At 51.2% G+C, this 23,813-nt stretch overlaps 1 long non-coding RNA gene across 1 annotated transcript; it reads right to left on the bottom strand.

The window, feature by feature from the left end:
- Positions 1 to 17,257: 17,257 nt before the first annotated feature.
- Positions 17,258 to 18,284, bottom strand: LOC132233716 (uncharacterized). Its single transcript, XR_009452699.1, has 2 exons — positions 17,601 to 18,284; positions 17,258 to 17,514 (listed from the first exon to the last, which is right to left on the bottom strand). It is a non-coding gene; the product is annotated as an uncharacterized LOC132233716 (long non-coding RNA).
- Between the last annotated feature and the right edge of the window lie 5,529 nt (positions 18,285 to 23,813).

Raw genomic sequence — 23,813 nt, forward strand, 5'->3', positions numbered from 1 at the left:
GAGCGCCGCAGAGGGAGCGCCGCAGAGGGAGCGCCGGCAGACGGAGCTGGGGCAGAGGGAGCGCCGCAGAGGGAGCGCCGGCAGACGGAGCCGGGGCAGAGGGAGCGCCAGCAGAGGGAGCGCCGGCAGACGGAGCTGGGGCAGAGGGAGCGCCGCAGAGGGAGCGCCGGCAGAGGGAGCCGCGGCAGAGGGAGCGCCAGCAGAGGGAGCGCCGGCAGACGGAGCTGGGGCAGAGGGAGCGCCGCAGAGGGAGCGCCGGCAGACGGAGCCGGGGCAGAGGGAGCGCCAGCAGAGGGAGCGCCGGCAGACGGAGCCGGGGCAGAGGGAGCGCCAGCAGAGGGAGTTGGGGCAGAGGGAGCGCCAGCAGAGGGAGCGCCGGCAGACGGAGCGCCGGCAGACGGAGCGCCGACAGACGGAGCCGGGGCAGAGGGAGCGCCGGCAGAGGGAGCGCCGGCCGACGGAGCGCCGCAGAGGGAGCGCCGGCAGAGGGAGCCGCGGCAGAGGGAGCGCCAGCAGAGGGAGCGCCGGCAGACTGAGCCGGGGCAGAGGGAGCGCCAGCAGAGGGAGCGCCGGCAGACGGAGCCGGGGCAGAGGGAGCGCCAGCAGAGGGAGCGCCGGCAGACGGAGCCGGGGCAGAGGGAGCGCCAGCAGAGGGAGCCGGGGCAGAGGGAGCGCCAGCAGAGGGAGCCGGGGCAGAAGGAGCGCCGGCAGAGGGAGCCGGGGCAGAGGGAGCGCCGAGAGAGGGAGCCGGGGCAGAAGGAGCCGGGGCAGAAGGAGCGCAGGCAGATGGAGCCGCAGCAGCGCGGGCAGCGCAGCAGGTTCCCATCTTCCTGCGCAGCTCGCAGCACTGTGGGTCTTGCTCGCTCCGGCTCAGCCACCCGGCCAGCCGCTGTCATTGGCCTTGGCGGTGGCGGTGGCAGTGGCCGGAAGAGCAGGAGGGGTGGCGGCCGGACGGAGGGGCAGGGCCGGTCACTGCGCCACGCGCCCGGCGCCCCTCGCTCAGGCAGGCCGGCTCCCCGCCTTCAGCCCGCTGACCAACTGGAAGGACACCCCTCCACAGACCCTGACTACCTTCTTGCTGGCAGCATGGAGCAATGAAGCTCCCAATCACGCCGCCTTGGAACAAGCGTCCCTGAGTTTGCATTCGAATCTTCTAAAGGCTCTACAGATCATCTCGCCAAGCTTTGAGAAATGCCCATTTCAATGGTGCCATTTGATGCCTGTCTTAGCAATTCCTGAACCCAAAGCCAATAGGCCTTCTTCTTTATCGATTGACAACAAGGCATGAAACATTCCTTGGTCTCTTATCTCTTTGAAGGGGGCATCCATGCCTTTGGGTTAGGTGCACAGGGCAAGTTCCAACTTCCCCAACAAGAGAGGCAAGGCCGCCTGGACCGAGGGTTTCCAACGCAGACCACACATCTCCTGGCTTCCGGTGTCCCTCTTCTGGTGCTGCTCAGGTTCATCAGATGACTGAGAAGCTGGGCTCCCACAGTTGGAAATGCCACTGCAGCGCCCTATATGCTTTTTTTTTTTAATGTTAAACCTCCTTTTATTGAAATGCCGGTTTGTTTAGTATATTTACACCACACTTTAAGAACACCTACACATAGTAGGTACATTTTATCAAATAAAAACGTTTTCCCTTAATACAAGGTTTATAGTGCATGAAACTGATGTTTCCTTCTTCTGGTAAATCATCATCATTGTCAACATGTGGGTCCGTTGGGGGAAGTGGTGAGAAATTCTCAGCCAGCCTCACCTGTGGCCCTCAGACAAAATGACCTGGCGCCATTAGATGCTCCGCAGCCTGGGGCCTCCGCCTTTTGTCTGTGGCTGCTGGGGACTAGGTGCGCCCAGCGGACTTTTTCTCAGAAGCAGTTCCACTCTCGGTTCTCTTTGTAGCGCCAGGGGTGCTGCCCAGCCCCAGGGAAGGGTTTTTCCGTCGCCCTTCGGCTGCCCTGACCCCGCAGGGTGTGACTGGCTGTGACCCCCTGGCAGGAGCGGATTCGGGGCAGCAGGCTCCCTTTAGCCGCTTCTGATTTCACCCGCGCAAACCCTGCCTCCTGGGGAAGCGACTTCCGCGCAGCAAAGGCCTGCTTGGCAGGGAGAGTGCCTTCTCAGTCCTGAAGTCCCGGTTTAGGGAGCAGCAGGCACCGGTTTCCTGAGGCCGCGACACGGAGGGCTGCCCCTTCAATGGTGCGCGCTGTTTATTGGAGGCAGTTTCCCCCGGAATGATTTGATCTTGAGAGAGCAAGCCGGGCAGTGGGGGCTCACAGGGCAGCCTGAGCTAAGAAATTGGTAGTTCAGGACAAGCCTATCTATAAATGACTGAGCTCTCTGGCGAGGCCCGATATAGTCACTTTTTAAAGGATTTACTTTCAGAGAGGAAGACGGGAGAACAATGGAAACAGCGATTTGAGAGCAGGAAACCTTGCTGTACCAGAGACACCAATGTATTCCCATTCGCCAATCCACTGGCTCCAGGAAAGCCCATCGTGACAACCAATCACTGCAAAGGGCAAGCTCTGAATTTTCTCTCAACAGTTCTTGTGGCCAAGAAGTGGGGTGGGGACAAGAGGCCTGGTGACCCCCCAGGCTGGTGAATAGCGGGTGCTGGTACCCCTGAGCCCACTGCCCTGTCTGCCTCCCCCAGGGCCTTGGAGTTCCAGGGTAAAGCTCAGCTCTGAGCTCCACTCCCTTACTGTGGAGCTCTCTGATCCTGAGCCATCTCTGTTGAAGCTTCTTGATAATTGATCCTATTCTACTGAAACCAGGGAAACTCATGAGTCCCTATGTGTTGGAAGAGCCAGTGAATAGTAACAGTTTAGATGCTTTAGGAAATCCAGAGGCGAAGGGGGTTTCCTCCTGGGCCAACACAGAAACCAGGATCCTTTGCCTTTGGGGGAAATGGGTGAGCTTTTGGATAGTTTGGAACTGTAGTGCCTGCTTTGGGGAAACATTAACTAAGATAGTCCACCTACAGCTGCCTGTAAAAAGCAAGGATTCTGGATGGTCTGGGACAGTGGTCAGCAAACTCATTAGTCAACAGAGCCAAATATCAACAGTACAACGCTTGAAATTTCTTTTTTTTTTTGAGGTGGCAAAGACTTTTATCTATTTATTTTTTTTCCTGTGGATGAAATTACACAGAGGCAACAATGAGAGAAAATTCACTGTAGATCTCCAAATTTCAATGACCCCATTCTTTTGTGTAGTGGAGTAGAAATAGTTGCCATTTGAATGTGAAATGCTGTCATCTAGTGGATTTTAGACTTTACCATGGACACGATTCCCATCCAGAAATGTCCCTGGAGAGTCTTGAGTTGTCAGCGTTCACATGATTATTCTTATCGTTTTTTTCCCCATCTTGAGGTGAGAGAGAGAAGTTAATGCATGGGAAGTTAGAGAAGTTGTTCAGTAATGAGATATAGCACAGACCAGGGATAGAAGAGATGTGGGAGCAAAGAAAAGAGGAGGTTGGGTGTATTGCTTGTGTGGGGTGTACTGTATCTGAAGTAGGGATTATTACCTCATTTTACAGAAGCTCAGAGTGGTCTAAGGACTTCCTGTGGCCACACAGCTGACGAGTGAAGGAGCTGGGTTTTGAAAAATAGGATGTTGAAAATAACAGGAATATGTGAAGACAGCAGGCAAGGTCAAAATCTAACATGAGCTGGGTGGTGGGGTAACAGTTTTTTAATTGATGGATGGTTGTTAGTCTCACATCCATCCTCCTTGGGGAGTGCTGAGATGGTCAACATGTATAACAGTGCTAAATGCTATCTATACAAGCATAAAATACATGGTTTTAATAAGAATGCCTTCAGTTGGTAAATTAATATTCCTTTTTCAAGGTGCTTTCTCTTAGGTGGGTAACAGAGGACCTATATTAATCCTTCGCTTCAAAGTGAGAAGTGTCTGCTATTTGAATGTATGTAAGAATTTCTATAAATATGTTGCAATGGTATGCCCTGGTTATCGAATAGGACGCAAGCCTAGTTAGGATTCTCCCCTACTGAAAAGGGAGAGAGATGCCTTCCAATAATACCAGCAGTTAGGGAAAGCTCTGTGCTCCTCCCTTCATCACAGTGCTGGATACACGCGCCCTCTGCAGCTTAGCTCATTTCTAGCCAGTGTATGCTCTACTCCCCCCCGCCCCCCAAAAGCCTTTCCAAAAATAACAAGTGCATCTCTTTCTTTGTAGACTTCCTCTTGCCAGGATCAGTATGGCTGATTTACAAATTATAGGTAGGTGTGCAAAACAGATCAAGGTTCACTGCCTCTGAGCCCACTCACTACCCCTCCCCATGATCAGATGTTGCCCTTTGCTCTCAGCTAATCGCTTCTGCAAACATTGCTAGTTCCTGACACTCAGGCTGCACTTGGATCAAAGCAGCATGGGCTGCCTCTTCTTAGAAAAGGAGAAATAAATGAGGTCCGTCGTTTTGCAAATGAACATACTCAAAGCACGACTTCACTGGTTTAATTTTTAGGAATTTGTATTTGTTTTTTTTTTTTCCTGTGTAATTCTTTTTTTTTTTAATTAAATCTTTATTGTTCAGATTATTACATTTGTTCCTTTTTTTCCCCCCCATAACTCCCCTCCTCCCAGTTCCCGCCCCACCCTCCGCCCTCACTCCCCACCCACTGTCCTCATCCATAGGTGCACGATTTTTGTCCAGTCTCTTCCCACATCTCCCACACCCCTTTCCCCCCCAAGAATAGTCAGTCCATTCCCTTTCTATGTCCCTGATTCTATTATAATCAACAGTTCATTCTGTTCATCAGATTATTTATTCACTTGATTCTTAGATTCACTTGTTGATAGATGCATATTTGTTGTTCATAATTTGTATCTTTACCTTTTTCTTCCTCTTCCTCTTCTTAAAGGATACCTTTCAGCATTTCATATAATCCTGGTTTGGTGGTGATGAACTCCTTTAGCTTTTCCTTATCTGTGAAGCTCTTTATCTGACCTTCAATTCTGAATGATAGCTTTGCTGGATAAAGTAATCTTGGTTGTAGGTTCTTGGTATTCATCACTTTGAATATTTCTTGCCACTCCCTTCTGGCCTGCAAAGTTTCTGTTGAGAAATCAGCTGACAGTCATATGGGTATTCCCTTGTAGGTAACTGAGTTTCTTTCTCTTGCTGTTTTTAAGATTCTCTCTTTATCTTTTGCTCTTGGCATTTTAATGATGATGTGTCTTGGTGTGGTCCTCTTTGGATTCCTTTTGTTTGGGGTTCTCCGCGCTTCTTGGACCTGTAAGTCCATTTCTTTCACCAGGTGGGGGAAGTTTTCTGTCATTATTTCTTCAAATAGGTTTTCAATATCTTGCTCTCTCTCATCTTCTGGCACCCCTATAATTCTGATGTTGGTACGCTTGAAGCTGTCCCAGAGGCTCCTTACACTATCCTCGCATTTTTGGATTCTTTTTTCATTTTGCTTTTCCAGTTGGATGTTTTTTGCTTCCTCGCATTTCAAATCATTGACTTGATTCTTGCGCTCCTCTGGTCTGCTGTCGGGCGTCTGTATAATATTCGTTATTTCAGTCCGTGTGTGCTTAATTTCTAGTTGGTTCCCCAATATAAGATCGAGGGTCTTATTAGTTTTCGTGTAGATCTCATTAAGTTTATCGGCAGCTTCTAAACAGTTCTTGAGAGACCTTAAAAGTGTGGTTCTGAACTCTATTTCTTCCATTGACAATTTTGTCCTGTTTCTTTGTCTCCGCATTTTGTTATGCTTCCTTGGTGCACCCCCTAGTGGTCTTTGTTCGCAGTCTTATAGATAAATTTTGATTGTTGTAGCTAATCCCAGGGAGGGTTTGACCTCCAGGCCAAGTGGCTATGAGAATCAGCCGTGTCAGCAGTGAGGAGAACTTCTGTCCCCTAGGGAGGTGCTAATCTAGCCTTTGCCTGAGGCTATCCGGCAAATGCCTCTGTGCAGGGCTTGGGCGGGGCGGGTCGCACAGGATCAACAGGGTAGGCCGGAGAGAGCAGTTATGGCGGCTCTCAGTCCTGTCCCCAGGGGCTCTGCCTCTCTGAGTCCCAGCACCCGCTGCAAAGCTCGGAGAGAAAGCTGCACTCGCTCTGACCGAAGCCAGACAGTCCCGCTTCTCCCTTTGAGTCTGGGTCCCTAAAGACTCGCCTGTATCTGGAGCTCAGAGTCTGCGACTCCCTCCCGATTGAAAACGCCAACCACGCCCTCCGCCGCCAGCCCGCTCCACGCACTCCGCACCTCAGAATTTGACTTCAGCACTGCGCCTCCTCTGAGTGTCCGTATGCGTTTCTCTTTCCTCCTAGTTGTAGGACTTCCACTCAGCCAGCATTCCTGTGGTTCTGGGTGATGTCCGTTCCGTGTTTTAGTTTCACTTTTGAAGTAGTTGTTCAAAGCAGCAAACTCCGGCGTTAACCTATGCCGCCATCTTGGTTCCTAGGAATTTGTATTTGAAATAGGTCCCTATGCCTATGTATTAGGCCATTTTTATTGGTGAGTAATTTGCCTCTGTCTTTTCTTTCCCTATCAGATACAGAACTCTTTCTATTGGAATTAAATTTTTACAGAAAAGATGAAATGCCTGCAATGAAATTCCTCTCCCATAATCTGATGATAGAATGTTGCTGAGTGAACTGACTGTTGCTTCCCCAACAGCCACTGGAAAAGCAAAATTCTTTGGCATGGTGGACTAATTACTGTGTGTGTGTGTGTGTGTGTGTGTGTGTGTGTGTGTGTGTCCTGCTGTATTAAGTGAAATTTTTGGATTTTTCAATCATATTGACTATACAAAATATCAAAAGCACACCGGCCCTCTATGAAATGTCAGTCTCTCTTTCCCTCTGCTCTCCTGGCTAACTGCCTCCCTACTTTAGGCATGAAAGGAGAGAGAAAGGGAAGAAAAGGGGATGAAGAGGAAGAGGGACAAGGTAGAAAGGGCAGGAAACACCTTCCCACAGCACCTCTCACTGGCTCACTACCCTCATCTGCTTTTATGCTTTTCTTTGACTCCAGTCTGCACTCTGAAATGTGACTGAAACTTCCAGGGAGACCTGGAGGCAGAAAGCTGCATCCCAAGGCCATTGCCACTTAACAATAGAATGGTGTGATGGTTAAGTTTATGTGTCAACTTGACGGGGCTCAGAGACAACCAGAGAGCTGGTAAAACAGCATTTCCTGAGGGAATCTGTGAGGGGTGTCTCCAGCAGAGACTAGCATTTGAGTTGGTGGGCTGAGGTAAGAAGATGGCCCTCATGACGCAGGGGGCATCTCTCAGCGGCAGAGGGCATGAAGGAAGGAACTGTGGAGGAAGGCCCACTTTGTCCTCTTGCTTGAGCCCAGACATCCATCTTCTTCTGCCCAGGGACACTGGCACTCCTGGTTCTCAGGCCTTCAAACTTGGACTGAATCACACACCACCAGCTTTCTAAGGTCTCCATCAGCAGACAGCAGATGTGAAACTTTTTAGCCTCCACGTAAGCCAATTCCTCATAATAAATCTCCTCATCTCTATCTCTACCTATATGAAAAAATAAACATTAAGTATATAAATAATGATAGAGAGGGGGGGAGGGAGAGAGAGAGAGAGAGATCTAATTAGATCAGTTTCTTTAAATACCCTGAGTAATAAACTGGAAAGTATGAAAGTTAGAAGCAACCTTATCTGCTCAAAATGGCAAAATGTGTAAATGCTGTGCTTGCCTTCTCCTGCAGCCACATGGAAATTACAACTAAACGATAGAGAAACTATCCTTGAGACCCACCGGAAGTCTAGCTGAACAGAAGTCCTAGAACTAAGGATATACAGAATAAGTCATGCTGAGACTAGTATGAGGGGCGGAGACACGGAACAGGCTGGCCCCACACTCATGTGGGGTGATTAAAAATTGGGAGGGCTATCTCAGCTTCAAAGGTTCTCCCTGAGGAGCAAGGAGTCCCAACTCCAGAACAGGATTCCCAGCTCAGGGTTCCAGGGCTGGGAAGAGAAGTCTCCATAACTTCTGGCTGTAAGAACCAGCTTGGATTATAGCTGAGTGAGGTGGAGAAGGCTGCTGAAGTCCCAGGTGTTCCTCCTAAAGGGCCCGAGCACTAGCTTACTCCCTGATGGACTTATCTGCTCTGAGCTCCAGCACTGGGGCAGTGTTGGGGTCCAGCCCCAGCAGGTCCAGGGGTTCCCAAAGGTGTGGACGGAGTCGGCAAAGAATGAAGGAATGACACGGAGGCAGCGTTCAGTTGATCAGCATGGTTGGGTTCTCTTGCCTGGTTCTATCTTGAAATTTCTTTTGAGAGCCACATTTTTGAAACTTAAGCTATATAGGTAGGTACATTGTTATTAACTTAATTAGGGTACTCCTAAGCTGGCCTTTGCTAAAAATGTCCTCAATCTGATTGAGATATTTCGCTGAGGTCGATCCCTTCCAACTCTCCCATCTGCACTCCTCTTGTATACTTGTTTCCTCTATCTCCTTTCATTCATCCCCTATATATGTCCACCCCCCACTTCTTCTAAGGCCACTTCTTCAAAATAGACTTGCCCAGGCCGAAAACCGACTTCTGCGCATGGGCCACAAAGTTTCAATCACACTGTACATGCGCGCTCCCATGCGGTATTTTGTGGAAGAACCACACTCAAGGGGCCAAAGAGCCGCATGTGGCTTGCGAGCCGCGGTTTGCTGACCAGTGGCCAGGGAGAAAATAGAATGCATTATTCGATTAGTATGAGGAAACTTGTAAAAGACAAAATAACTCCATAAATGGGTTCTCTGTGGGAATCCTTATGGTGCAGAAGTTAAAGAAAACCACCCTAGCTGTTGTGGCTCAATGGTTACAGCGTCAGCCTGAGCACCAAAGGTTCCTGGGTTGGATTCCCAGACCTGCATGGCAGGTTCAATCCCCAGGGGTAGCTAATGGATGTCTGTCTGTCTGTCTCTCTCAGCACATTGTATCCACAGTGTATTCCACTGCAATACAGCCTTTGTCTGGGTCAAATAGCCGGTTGAGGCAGGTATGTCTGGACGTCAATGGCATGTTTTTTTTTAAAATATATTTTATTGATTTTTTACAGAGAGGAAGGGAGAGAGATAGAGAGTTAGAAACATCGATGAGAGAGAAACATCGATCAGCTGCCTCCTGCACATCTCCTACTGGGGATATGCCCGCAACCCAGGTACATGCCCTTGACCGGAATCGAACCTGGGACCTTTCAGTCCGCAGGCCGACGCTCTATCCACTGAGCCAAACCGGTTTCGGCATCAATGGCATGTTTATCTTCCTGTCCTCAAGTTCATTCATCCCCAACCCTTAGGAAGCAGTTTGTCACCCTTCCATGTTCCAGGGGCTGTGATGGGTGCCTTACACACAGAGATGGAGAACTGGCTACAGGTTTCAGACCTTCCATCCCAGTGAGAGAATAAATACAGGAGACCGTTCAGAATACAGCCAGCTCTGTGAGCATTTGGGGATCAGAAAGAAACATTCTAAACCTGATGCCTCTCTTCAAAGTCAAATTTGTATTGTTTGCTTGACTGAGGGGGGGGGGAATGAAGCGGGATTGCAATAGATGTAATAAATAAATAACAACAGAAGATGAAAACAAATTAATAGATAGTGAAGGTGGCAGATGATTGACAGCTCAAGCTAGTGGCAGGGTTTCAGGGAGCTACTTGGGACAGTCCGCTGAGCTGAGGGCTGGGACACGGAGCCTGGGAATGAGCATGAAGGAGCGCTGCGGGAGGGTAGGAGAGTGAGGCCAACGCAGAATTGTCAGAGCCCCGTCTGCACAGCAGCCTGACAGCTTTGCTTGTCCAATTCTCCTTTTTCCTTTTCCCTTTCAGAGGTGTTACTCTTTAATGAAAAAAATAATGCCTGCTCAACTTCATCCCTGCATCCTCTAGCACCCCTTTGGAGACAGTTGTTTAGTTGTACTGTCCTGGCCAGTGTCACTCAGTGATTAGAGCATCGGCCCAGGCACTGAAGGGTCCAGGGTTCAGTTCCCAGGTTGGGCATGGCTGGGAGGCAACCAGTGACTGCTTCTCTCTCACTTAGATGTTCCTATCGCTACCATTATCTCTATCTCTATCTCTTCATTATCTCTATCTCTATCTCTATCTCTATCTCTATCTCTATCTCTATCTCTATCTCTATCTCTATCTATCTTTTCCTCCTCTGCCCCTCCCTTCTAGTCTCTCTGAAAAGCAATGGGAAAAAAAAAAATCCTCTCCAAAACCAGTTTGACTCAGTGGATAGAGCGTCGGCCTGGGGACTGAAAGGGTCCCAGGTTCAATTCCGGTCAAGGGCATGTACCTGGGTTGCGGGCACATCCCCAGTGGGAGATGTGCAGGAGGCAGCTGATCGATGTTTCTCTCTCATCGATGTTTCTAACTCTCTATCTCTCTCCCTTCCTCTCTGTAAAAAATCAATAAATATATTTTAAAAAAATCCTCAGGTGAAGATAATAAAACAAAAACAACAAAAAAAGTTTAGTTGTTCTTATTATTCTATTTGATAGTCAAGTTTTGTTGCCTTAGGTCCATGAAAGCCCTTCAATCTCACTCCCCACCCTTCCCCCACCCCCCCAATTTTCTGTTTTCTGGTACAATAAATTGCCTCATGCGCAAAGTGGTCAAAGTAAATGAAGTTTAGAAATGATCCATTCAATGTAGCATCATGGCTGCCTTTGGTAGAAGACTTTAGTAAGAACAGTTTTAATTAAGTTCTTCAGGGGCTGGAGGGGGGGAGAATTCTATATCCAAGTTGCTTAAGCAATGATTAGGAAAAGAAATGGGGATAACAATGACAGAACTCTCACTGAAAAAGTGAGGGAGGAGAGAAAGGAGTACCTACAGAGGGTGATGGGTCAAGCCAGTTTTAGGTTTTATGTTTTGGGATAGAAGAGACTTCAGCAATTTAAATGCTGACAGGGAAGGATCCAGCAGAAGAAGATGATAAAAATAGAAGAGAAAAGGAGGCTAATTGTGCAAGAGAGGAAGAGCCTAGAGAAGATGGAGATGAGACAGGTGAATGAATCAGCCTTAGATAGGAGAAAGGACATTTACTATTCCTGAAAGGATTAATAGATTGATGCTCTTGGGCATGTAGATTTGCTTTGAAGTTGAGAAAATTCCTAACTGAAGAAAAAAACTATTTTCTCCATGAAACAGGTGGCCAGATCACCTATTACAATTCGAGATTAGGAGAAGAAGGGTTTGTACATGTTGGGAACACGTTTGAGATTGGAAGATGTATTAGTTATTTAAGGCTGTGTAATAAATTGCCCCAAAATGTAGTGGCCTGAAACAATATTATGATTTCACAGTTTCTGTGGGTTGGAAATGTGGCCATCACTTGGCTGGGTTTTCAAGGTCTTTACAAGGTTCTGATCATGATGTCAACTGGGACAGCTGGGGGAAGATCTGCTTCCAACGCCACTTACGTGATTGTTGGAAGAATTCAGTTCCTCCTGGGCTGTTGGACTGAAGACTTTGGTTTTCGGTGCAAATATTCCCTCCACGTGGGGTTCACCATACAGACTGATGGCTATATTCCATTAGAAAGAGCAAAAGAGAGTGAGCACGACAAAAGCCAAAGTCTTTTTGGAACATGATCTCAGAAGTGACGTTCCATCACCTTTCCTGTATCCTACTTGTTAGAAGCAAGTCATCAGGTATAGCCCACAGTCCAGGGCACAAATAGTAGGAGGCATGATCATTGGGACCAATCTTAGGAGCTTCCTACCACAGAACAGAATGGAAAAGATTTGAAATGGATCTTGGACATAGTACTATCACAGTAGCATCAACAGGATCTGTAAACATTGCTGAGCAAGAATTTATATGATAGCCGTCTGCTGGATATTGTGATTTCCTCCAGAGGCATTCAGTAATCAGGTACCTACAAGGACAGATGATCTAAGAATGTAGCGTTCAACACAGTTGTTTTTGTTGTGGATTTTTTAAAAATTAAATTTATTGGGGTGACATCTTATATAATAAAAGCCTACTATGCTAAGTGTCCAGTTAGCCATTCAACCAATCAAAGCTAATGATATGCTAAGGCGGCTCATCTGCTCGTTATGACGTGCACTGGCCACCAGGGGGTAGTCAGTAGGTCAATCAGTTGTTATGACGAGCACTGACCACCAGGGGGTAGACCGGTAGGTTAACTTGCTGCTGGAGTCTGCTCAATTGGGGTGTGCTGGACATGCCCTGGAGCCCTCCTGTGGTCCCTCCCTGGCTGGGTAATCTCCCACATCCCTCCCTGGCCCCAATCGTGCACAGACAGGGTCCCTTGGCCTGGCCTGCGCCCTCTTGCAATATCAGCTGAGGTGCCCCCCCCCCCCCCAAGCACACAAATTTCATGAACTGGGCCACTAGTTGGTTAATAAGATTATATAGGGCCGAAACTGGTTTGGCTCAGTGGATAGAGCGTCGGCCTGCGGACTGAAAGGTCCCAGGTTCGATTCCGGTCAAGGGCATGTACCTGGGTTGTGGGCATATCCCCAGTAGGAGATGTGCAGGAGGCAGCTGATCGATGTTTCTCTCTCATCGATGTTTCTAACTCTCTATCTCTCTCCCTTCCTCTCTGTAAAAAAAAAAAAAAAAAAAATTCAATAAAATATATTAAAAAAAAAAGATTATATAGGTTTCAACTGTACAATTCCATGTTGTATCACCTATATATTGCATTGTGTGCCCACCACACCCCCAGTCAGGTCTCCTATTGTGGCCATATATATGACTCCCTTTACCCTTTGTTACTCCCACCACCCCCCTTCCCTCTGGTAACCCCCATACTGTTGTCTGTGTCTATGAGTTTTACTTGGTTTTCTTGTTTGTTCATTTGTTGCTTTCAGTTTTATGTCCCACGTATCAGTGAAATCATGTGGTTCTTAACTTCATGATGCAGATTTTGTGTCAGTTAATAACTAGGTGTATAGATACTCTCTGGAGTTACTATGCATTCCTCAAACTTAAGGAGAATTGGCAAATAGTTCTGGCTACCTTCGGGATATCCTCTTATCTTTCAAGGCAACATTGGGAAGGAGATAGTGTGGTGATTAAAAGTTCGCTTGGAAAGATAGCCTGGGTTGAGTCTTTGTTCAACTTAATAGTGGGGTAACTTTTTTTTTTAAATATATATTTTATTGATTTTTTACAGAGAGGAAGGGAGAGGGATAGAGAGTTAGAAACATCGATGAGAGAGAAACATTGATCAGTTGCTTTCTGCACTGGGGATGTGCCCACAACCAAGGTACATGCCCTTGACTGGAATTGAACCTGGGACCCTTCAGTCCACAGGCTGGTGCTCTAACCACCAAGCCAAACCAGCCAGGGCAATAGCGGGGTAACTTTGAGCAAATTGTTTAACGTCATCAAACTTGCTTACCTTTAAAATCGTGTTGTTTGTGGGAAGCAAATGAGGTGACACATGGGAAGCAATTATATTAGTAGCTTTTCTGTGGTAAGCTTTCAGTAAATGGTGTTCATTGTTATGCCCCAGTATAAGGTTTACACTGCTACCTGTTAGAATTTCTAAGCTATTTATGGATTAAAATTGAGGTCTTCATTGTGACTGCCCAAAGGAACGGAAAATTGAGGATGTCCCCAGTGAATCCAAATGCGGCCAGTCCAGATCTTTGTAGGGGCAAGCAGTGTTTTCAATACGCCACAAATAAAAAACTGACAAAATTATTATGGCCATTATTTCCTCCTGTTCTCCCTTCAGGCAGCGTGCTGGACTCAGGACGGTAGTATGTGGTTGTATGTACTTGAGAGGAGTTAGTTGCTGCCCAGCTTGTGGATGGTGACTCATAGAGCAGTCATGGAGGGCTGGCTTGGAAACTCCAAATGAGGGGCTCACCCAATCATCTTGTGGAGCTGGGGAAGAAGGCAGGACAGTGGCCAGGGAGCAAAAGTCCCAGAGGATAGCAAGCTAAGCAAGGGTGACACCAGGTCCAGAAGTTTCCTTTTCGGCACCGTGGTCCTAAACAGCGGCTGAATCTTGAGTGTTCAAGTTCAGCAGCTCTTGGCCCATCTTGGCACAACAACAATATGAAATATGATAACATCCGGGTGTGGAAAGGTTACTATTTTCCTGGAAGTTGGAGAAATTCCAGAATGTTATTACTGTCAAAGAATCTTTTTTTTTTTTTTACAGAATAATTTTGAATGTTTATTATTTATTTGATTGTTTGTTTGTTTGTTTGTTTATTCCATCACCATTTATTCCCTCTATGCCCTCGTCGTAATCCAGCCCCCAACTCCTGCATTAAGATCCAAGTATGACTGCTGCTTCTATTTTTTAAAATACATTTTTATTGATCTTTTTAGAGAGAGAGGACGGGTGAGGGATAGAGAGATAGAAACATCTATTGGCTGCTTCCTGCAGGCACCCTCCTGGAGATCTAGTCCACAACCTGGACATGTGCTCTGACCAGGAATCCAACCGGTGACCTCTTGGTTCATAGGTAGACTCTCAACCACTGCATCACACTGGCCAGGCTCTATTTTTTATTTCTATTGAAAACATGGAATTCACCAAACCCTCCTTGATATCTCTGTGCATCTTCCTTTTTTATTGACCTCTTAATATTAGAGCACCCCAGTCTATTATGTTTAATGTCATCTTAACTAATAATAGACAAACATGTAAATTGCCCATACCTTTGCTACCCTAACCAGCCAATCAGGAAAGTATGCAAATTAACCCAACAAAGATGGCGGTTAATTTGCATACATAGGCTCCAAAGCATGATGGCCTGGGGCCCGCTCCTGCCAGAGCCTGGCCAGAGCGAAGGCCTGGGTCCAGGGTGCCAGAGGCAAACTGCTGCTGGCAGCCAAGTGAAGGGAAGGCCTATTGCATGAATCTCTTTGTGCAACAGGCCTCTAGTCTAATATATTTGGAATTAAATTTATTACGTTTTCTGTTTGTCTGTCTGTTCTGTGTTAGCTCTCTCTCCTTTCTTGCCTTATTTTGGATTGATTTTAAGAAGTATTCCAGACTCTAGGAGGACTTCCAAACAGGTCCAGAACTAGGATGATGTGAAGGAGGTATTGCCTGAGGTGACAAATATAAGGAGACCAAAACTCAGAATCAAAATAAATAATATTTTTATACAACTTTTTTTAAAAAGCAAAATGAATGCAAGACTACCCCTTCTAGGAAGATGGAGCCAGTGTACTTTTTCCTACTTCTCCCACGAAGCACAACTAAAAACCTGAGACATTATATAAAAACTAGAGGCCTAGCCGTAACCAGTTTGGCTCAGTGGATAGAGCGTCGGCCTGTGGACCGAAGGGTCCCAGGTTTGATTCCAGTCAAGGGCATGTACCTTGTTTGCGGGCACATCCCCAGTGGGGGGGAGGAGGGGTGCGGAAGGCAGCTGATTGATGTTTCTCTCTCATCGATGTTTCTAACGCTCTATCCCTCTTCCTTCCTCTCTGTAAAAAAATATATTTAGCCAAGACCAGTTTGGCTCAGTGGATAGAGCTTCGGCCTGCGGACTGAAAGGTCCCAGGTTCGATTCCGGTCAAGGGCATGTACCTGGGTTGTGGGCATATTCCCAGTAGGAGATGTGCAGGAGGCAGCTGATTGATGTTTCTCTCTCATCGATGTTTCTAACTCTCTATCTCTCTCCCTTCCTCCCTGTAAAAAATAAATAAAATACATTTAAAAAATATATTTAAAAAACAAACAAACAACAACAACAAAAAACTAGAGTCCTAATGCATGAAAATTCATACACTCCCGGGGATCAGAGAGCTCCACACTAAGGGAGTGGAGCTCAGAGCTGAGCTTTACCCTGGAACTCCAAGGCCCTGGGGGAGGCAGACAGGGCAGTGGGCTCAGGGGTACCAGCACCCGCTATTCACCAGCCTGGGGGGTCACCAGGCCTCTTGTCCCCAACCTGCTTCTTGGCCACAAGAACTGTTGAGAGAAAATTCAGAGCTTGCCCTTTGCAGTGATTGGTTGTCAGGACGGGCTTTCTTGAAGCCAGGGGGTTGGGGAAAGCGAATATATCCGTGTCTGGTATAGCGAGGTTTCCTGCTCACAAATCGCTGTTTCCATAGTTCTCCCTTCTTCCTCTCTGAAAGTAAATAGTTTAAAAAGTGACTATTTTGGGCCTGGCCAGAGAGCTCAGTCATTTATAGATAGGATTGTCCTGATCTACCCATTTCTTCGCTCAGGCTGCCCTGTGAGCCCCCACTGCCCGGCTTGCTCTCTCAAGAGCAAATCATTCCGGGGGAAACTGCCTCCAATAAACAGTGCGCACCATTGAAGGGGCAGCCCTCCGTGTCGCGGCCTCAGGAAACCGGTGCCTGCTGCTCCCTAAACCGGGACTTCAGGACTGAGAAGGCACTCTCCCTGCCAAGCAGGCCTTTGCTGCGCGGAAGTCGCTTCCCCAGGAGGCAGGGTTTGCGCGGGTGAAATCAGAAGCGGCTAAAGGGAGCCTGCTGCCCCGAATCCGCTCCTGCCAGGGGGTCACAGCCAGTCACACCCCGCGGGGTCAGGGCAGCGCGAAAGGTGACATAGAATCCCTTCCCCGGGGCTGGGCAGCACCCCTGGCGCTACAAAGAGAAACCAAGAGAGAAACCGCTTCTGAGAAAAAGTCCGCTGGGCGCACCTAGTCCCCAGCAGCCACAGACAAAAGGCGGAGACCCCAGGCTGCGGAGCATCTAATGGCGCCAGAACTAACCAAGTTGCAAACAAAAGCCTGCCGCCCTGAAAGCGCGGACCCGGGAACGGAGCGGTGCTAACACCCAAACGGGTCCCGGGGTGAAGTCCAATCAGAGATCACCAGGCTTGGAAATGCCCGGGGCGGACATTGCGCAACATAACGGGCCCAACACAGCCGATTTCCCGTAAATGCTTTGGAAATCAGAAAGAAAGCGGAAGTCATCCCCCTACAATGGTATGAGGCAGTCACTTTTTTTTCTGCTGAAAACCCGGATCAAATCCGATAGAGTCATTTTTAAATTTTTTTCTTGAATTTGAGAGAGAGCCAGGGAAAGGTCGATTTGTTTTTCCACTTCTTTGTGCATTCCTTGTTGCTTCTTTGTTATATTCGGCGTATGTTCTAAACACATGAGCATTCTAGCCAGCGCCAGAGAGAGGCAGGTTTTAAACAATTTATTTACTTTCAGAGAGAGAGGACGGGAGAACAATGGAAACAGAGATTTGTGAGCCAGAAACCTTGGAATACCCTGTGTCTATTTATACAGAACTGAGCTCACTGAGCTCTGCGAACAGACACCCATTGATATTTCTTTTTTTAAAATGCATTTTATTGATTTTTTACAGAGAGGAAGGGAGAGGGATAGAGAGTTAGAAACATTGATGAGAGAGAAACATTGATCAGCTGCCTCCTGCACATGTGCTGCCGGGGATGTGTCCGCAACCCAGGTACATGCTTTTGACCGGAATCGAACCTGGGACCCCTCAGTCCACAGGCCGACGCTCTATCCACTGAGCCAAACCGGTGCTGGCAATATATTTCTATCTCTCCCTTTCCCCACCTCTCTGATATCAATAAAAATATATAAAAAATAAAAATCATATACATATTATACATACATAGAGACATAAACATACAGACAGACACTCACGAGTTCTCCTGGTTTCAGTAGAAGAGGATGAATTATCAAGAAGCTTCAACAGAGATGGCTCAGGATCAGAGAGCTCCACACTAAGGGAGTGGAGCTCAGAGCTGAGCTTTACCCTGGAACTCCAAGGCCCTGGGGGAGGCAGACAGGGCAGTGGGCTCAGGGGTACCAGCACCCGCTACTCACCAGCCTGGGGGGTCACCAGGCCTCTTGTCCCCAACCTGCTTCTTGGCCACAAGAACTGTTGAGAGAAAATTCGGAGCCCTTCCTTCCTAGGAAGACAATCTGAAAACGGCCATGCAGCTCAGAGGCTGGGTTTAAGGGCAGCTTGTGAAGGGAACAGAGGAAGTAGCTTGCCCTTTACAGAGGTTGGCTGTCAGGACGCGTGACTTTGGGAAACCAATGTTTAGAAGGGGGCGGGGAGGGGCGGGGCTAAATGGGTATTGATTGACTTGCTTGCTCCAGTGTTTAGTTGAAATGTAGGGCTCGAACACCGTTACACGTTACACGTCTGGTTTAGTCCGGTTTAGGTTCGAACACGATTACACGTTCTGTTTAGGCTCCAACACGATTAAGTGACATAATTAGGTCGATATCTTGAGTAAAGCAATGTTTTACTTTGCAGGGACGGATAGCCGGAAGGCTGATCTGCCGCTAGGTGTCGGTGCAGAGGAATTCCTCCAGCAGAAAGGCCGATCTGCGGCCGAATGTGGGTGCAGCGTTATTCGTCCAGCAGTCCATGCAGCGGTATTCGTCCAACAGAAACGCCGATCTGCCACTTGGTGTCTGTGCAGAGGAATTTATCCAGCAGAAAGGCCGATCTGTCGTTGGGTGTCAGTGCAGAGGAATTCCTCCAGCAGAAAGGCTGATCTGCCACCGGGTGACAGTGCAGAGGAATTCCTCCAGCAGAAAGGTTGATCTGCCGCCCGGTGTCAGTGCAGAGGAATTCCTCCAGCAGAAAGGCCGATCTGCCGCCAGATGTCAGTGCAGAGGAATTTGTCCAGCAGAAAGGCCGATCTGCCGCCGGGTGTCAGTGCAGAGGAATTTGTCCAGCAGAAAGGCCGTTCTGCCGCTGGGTGTCGGGGAAGAGGAATTTGTCCAGCAGAAAGGCCAATCTGTCGTTGGGTGTCAGTGCAGAGGAATTCCTCCAGCAGAAAGGCTGATCTGCCACCGGGTGTCAGTGCAGAGGAATTCCTCCAGCAGAAAGGCCGATCTGCCGCCGAATGTGCGTGCAGCGTTATTCGTCCAGCAGTCCGTGCAGCGGTATTCGTCCAACAGAAACTCCGATCTGCCACTTGGTGTCTGTGCAGAGGAATTTGTCCAGCAGAAAGGCCGATCTGTCGTTGGGTGTCAGTGCAGAGGAATTCCTCCAGCAGAAAGGCTGATCTGCCACCGGGTGTCAGTGCAGAGGAATTCCTCCAGCAGAAAGGCCGATCTGCCCCAGGGTGTCCGTGCAGCGGTATTGGGATGTCCATGCAACGGTATTCGGTATTCGGATGTCCGTGCAGCGGTATTGGGATGTCCCTGCAGCGGTATTCTTATCGCAGAAAGGCTGATCTGCCACCTGGTGTCAGTGCAGAGGAATTGGTCCAGTATGAAGGCTGATATGCCGCCGGGTGTCCGTGCACTGGGGGCGGGGAGGGTCGGGTCTTACTGTGTATTGAATGACTCGATGGAGTGTTTAGTTGAAATTTAGGGCTCGAACACGATTAAGTAATTGGTTTAGGCACCCGCCCCCCCCCCCCCCCGGGAGAGCATAAATATCCAGGCTGCAGGCAGCACCCAAGGCTTTGCCTCTGCATCAGCTCCAGGCTCATGTCCTCCTGCCCCAAGATCTCTGCGATGGAGCCGCACTTTCTCCTGGACCACGACGCGCTGCGGCAGGCTTGGGATTCCGCAGACCGGGCTCCAGAGCTCCATCCTCCCTGGTCCCGGAACTCCCCAGACCCGCTACCTCCTGTCCTCGTGCCGCTGGCAGAGTCCTCAAGCCACCACAGTGATGACCACCAGCCACTGCTTTCCAGTCCTTGTTGGCAGCTGCCCTCGGTCCTCCTGCGATACCGAGCACTCTTAGCTGAGGCCCAGAGCCCCTCGGAAGAGAGCCCAGTGCAGCCTGGTGCAGGCCTCTTGCCAGGATTCGTGCCGATCCCAGGAGTACCCGCAGGAGCGCCTGAGCCCACAGAGCACACGTTGGGGCAGCTTCCGGTGGCCCTGCGGCCCAACGGCCGTGCTGGAGAGGGACCAGTGGACACGGAGGCCTGGGACCACTTGCAGACTTCAGTGTGCAGCCCAGCTCCGGGCCCCACCGGGTGGCGCCTGCACCTGCTTGGCTCGGGCTGCCTGCAGTGCATCCTTCGTGCTCTCTCCTCTTTGAGCCGCTGGGCTGCTGACTGCTGGGCGACAGTCCTGGACACTTAGGAGCCCGAGGCGGTGGCGGGAGGGCGCCGACTGTGGACATGAGTCCTGAATCAAATGGTAGTCTCTTTTATTATTAAATATTTTGTCCAGACCACGGAGTTCTGCTTAATTTATATAAGTACTCAGTCTTTTTAGGGCCAATAAAAGATGAGATCTCAGTGATGCTATCCGGAGGCTGAAAATGCACCTCACGTAATACACAGACAAACAGGGATCAGGTCCTCCCTGCGGCTCACGATCAGCCCAATGGTCTCCCAGCCGGGCTCCTTGCCCTTGCTCGAACCATGGGATCTGATCGCCTCGGATGTACTTGGAGAAGTCGCTCTTCTGGCTGAGCAGTGGGCCGTCGGTGAACTTGCCTGTGTCGAGCAGGGCGCGCACTTCCTCGCTGATCTGCCGCTCCGGCTCCGCGCACAGGAATTCGTCCACACGCAGATGCCCTGCTTGTCCATGTGCTCCAGCGCGGGCAGCGGCTTGTCTGCCTGATGGGCCGCAGGCTGCCGGCCGCCCGCCTGGCTCAGCCCCTCGCACGCACGGCGTGTTGCTTGGCGGGCACTGGTTCGCCTTCTCCTGCAGCAGCGACAAGCGGACCAGCGGCTCCTCTTTAGCGGACTCCGCCTCAGCCACCGCCACCGCCACCGTGTCACGGTCCTGGGCGGTGTCACAGCGGGCGCCGAGGCTGGGGGGAGGAGCGAGGCCGGAGCCGGGGGGAGGGAGCGAGGCCGCGGGAGGGAGCGTGGCCGGGGCTGGGGGGAGGAGCGAGGCCCGGGCTGGGGGGGGGGGGGAGGTCGCTCTCGCCTCTCTGGCACACGAGCTCGTGCTTCATCTGGTCCTGGCGCTGGCGCTCCGAGCCGCGGCAGAGGGAGCGCCGGCAGACGGAGCGCCGGCAGAGGGAGCGCCGGCAGAGGGAGCGCCGGCAGAGGGAGCGCCGACAGACGGAGCGCCGGCAGAGGGAGCGCCGGCAGACTGAGCCGGGGCAGACGGAGCGCCGGCAGAGGGAGCGCCGGCAGAGGGAGCGCCGGCCGACGGAGCGCCGCAGAGGGAGCGCCGGCAGAGGGAGCGCCGGCAGACGGAGCGCCGGCAGAGGGAGCGCCGGCAGACGGAGCGCCGGCAGAGGGAGCGCCGGCAGACGGAGCGCCGCAGAGGGAGCGCCGGCAGACGGAGCGCCGGCAGAGGGAGCGCCGGCAGACGGAGCGCCGGCAGACGGAGCGCCGCAGAGGGAGCGCCGGCAGACGGAGCGCCGGCAGAGGGAGCGCCGGCAGACGGAGCGCCGCAGAGGGAGCGCCGCAGAGGGAGCGCCGGCAGACGGAGCGCCGCAGAGGGAGCGCCGGCAGAGGGAGCCGCGGCAGAGGGAGCGCCAGCAGAGGGAGCGCCGGCAGACGGAGCTGGGGCAGAGGGAGCGCCGCAGAGGGAGCGCCGGCAGACGGAGCCGGGGCAGAGGGAGCGCCAGCAGAGGGAGCGCCGGCAGACGGAGCCGGGGCAGAGGGAGCGCCAGCAGAGGGAGTTGGGGCAGAGGGAGCGCCAGCAGAGGGAGCGCCGGCAGACGGAGCGCCGGCAGACGGAGCGCCGACAGACGGAGCCGGGGCAGAGGGAGCGCCGGCAGAGGGAGCGCCGGCCGACGGAGCGCCGCAGAGGGAGCGCCGGCAGAGGGAGCCGCGGCAGAGGGAGCGCCAGCAGAGGGAGCGCCGGCAGACTGAGCCGGGGCAGAGGGAGCGCCAGCAGAGGGAGCGCCGGCAGACGGAGCCGGGGCAGAGGGAGCGCCAGCAGAGGGAGCGCCGGCAGACGGAGCCGGGGCAGAGGGAGCGCCAGCAGAGGGAGCCGGGGCAGAGGGAGCGCCAGCAGAGGGAGCCGGGGCAGAAGGAGCGCCGGCAGAGGGAGCCGGGGCAGAGGGAGCGCCGAGAGAGGGAGCCGGGGCAGAAGGAGCCGGGGCAGAAGGAGCGCAGGCAGATGGAGCCGCAGCAGCGCGGGCAGCGCAGCAGGTTCCCATCTTCCTGCGCAGCTCGCAGCACTGTGGGTCTTGCTCGCTCCGGCTCAGCCACCCGGCCAGCCGCTGTCATTGGCCTTGGCGGTGGCGGTGGCAGTGGCCGGAAGAGCAGGAGGGGTGGCGGCCGGACGGAGGGGCAGGGCCGGTCACTGCGCCACGCGCCCGGCGCCCCTCGCTCAGGCAGGCCGGCTCCCCGCCTTCAGCCCGCTGACCAACTGGAAGGACACCCCTCCACAGACCCTGACTACCTTCTTGCTGGCAGCATGGAGCAATGAAGCTCCCAATCACGCCGCCTTGGAACAAGCGTCCCTGAGTTTGCATTCGAATCTTCTAAAGGCTCTACAGATCATCTCGCCAAGCTTTGAGAAATGCCCATTTCAATGGTGCCATTTGATGCCTGTCTTAGCAATTCCTGAACCCAAAGCCAATAGGCCTTCTTCTTTATCGATTGACAACAAGGCATGAAACATTCCTTGGTCTCTTATCTCTTTGAAGGGGGCATCCATGCCTTTGGGTTAGGTGCACAGGGCAAGTTCCAACTTCCCCAACAAGAGAGGCAAGGCCGCCTGGACCGAGGGTTTCCAACGCAGACCACACATCTCCTGGCTTCCGGTGTCCCTCTTCTGGTGCTGCTCAGGTTCATCAGATGACTGAGAAGCTGGGCTCCCACAGTTGGAAATGCCACTGCAGCGCCCTATATGCTTTTTTTTTTTAATGTTAAACCTCCTTTTATTGAAATGCCGGTTTGTTTAGTATATTTACACCACACTTTAAGAACACCTACACATAGTAGGTACATTTTATCAAATAAAAACGTTTTCCCTTAATACAAGGTTTATAGTGCATGAAACTGATGTTTCCTTCTTCTGGTAAATCATCATCATTGTCAACATGTGGGTCCGTTGGGGGAAGTGGTGAGAAATTCTCAGCCAGCCTCACCTGTGGCCCTCAGACAAAATGACCTGGCGCCATTAGATGCTCCGCAGCCTGGGGCCTCCGCCTTTTGTCTGTGGCTGCTGGGGACTAGGTGCGCCCAGCGGACTTTTTCTCAGAAGCAGTTCCACTCTCGGTTCTCTTTGTAGCGCCAGGGGTGCTGCCCAGCCCCAGGGAAGGGTTTTTCCGTCGCCCTTCGGCTGCCCTGACCCCGCAGGGTGTGACTGGCTGTGACCCCCTGGCAGGAGCGGATTCGGGGCAGCAGGCTCCCTTTAGCCGCTTCTGATTTCACCCGCGCAAACCCTGCCTCCTGGGGAAGCGACTTCCGCGCAGCAAAGGCCTGCTTGGCAGGGAGAGTGCCTTCTCAGTCCTGAAGTCCCGGTTTAGGGAGCAGCAGGCACCGGTTTCCTGAGGCCGCGACACGGAGGGCTGCCCCTTCAATGGTGCGCGCTGTTTATTGGAGGCAGTTTCCCCCGGAATGATTTGATCTTGAGAGAGCAAGCCGGGCAGTGGGGGCTCACAGGGCAGCCTGAGCTAAGAAATTGGTAGTTCAGGACAAGCCTATCTATAAATGACTGAGCTCTCTGGCGAGGCCCGATATAGTCACTTTTTAAAGGATTTACTTTCAGAGAGGAAGACGGGAGAACAATGGAAACAGCGATTTGAGAGCAGGAAACCTTGCTGTACCAGAGACACCAATGTATTCCCATTCGCCAATCCACTGGCTCCAGGAAAGCCCATCGTGACAACCAATCACTGCAAAGGGCAAGCTCTGAATTTTCTCTCAACAGTTCTTGTGGCCAAGAAGTGGGGTGGGGACAAGAGGCCTGGTGACCCCCCAGGCTGGTGAATAGCGGGTGCTGGTACCCCTGAGCCCACTG

This window comes from Myotis daubentonii, chromosome 4 (genome assembly GCF_963259705.1).
Source record: "Myotis daubentonii chromosome 4, mMyoDau2.1, whole genome shotgun sequence".
Classification (NCBI taxonomy): domain Eukaryota; kingdom Metazoa; phylum Chordata; class Mammalia; order Chiroptera; family Vespertilionidae; genus Myotis; species Myotis daubentonii.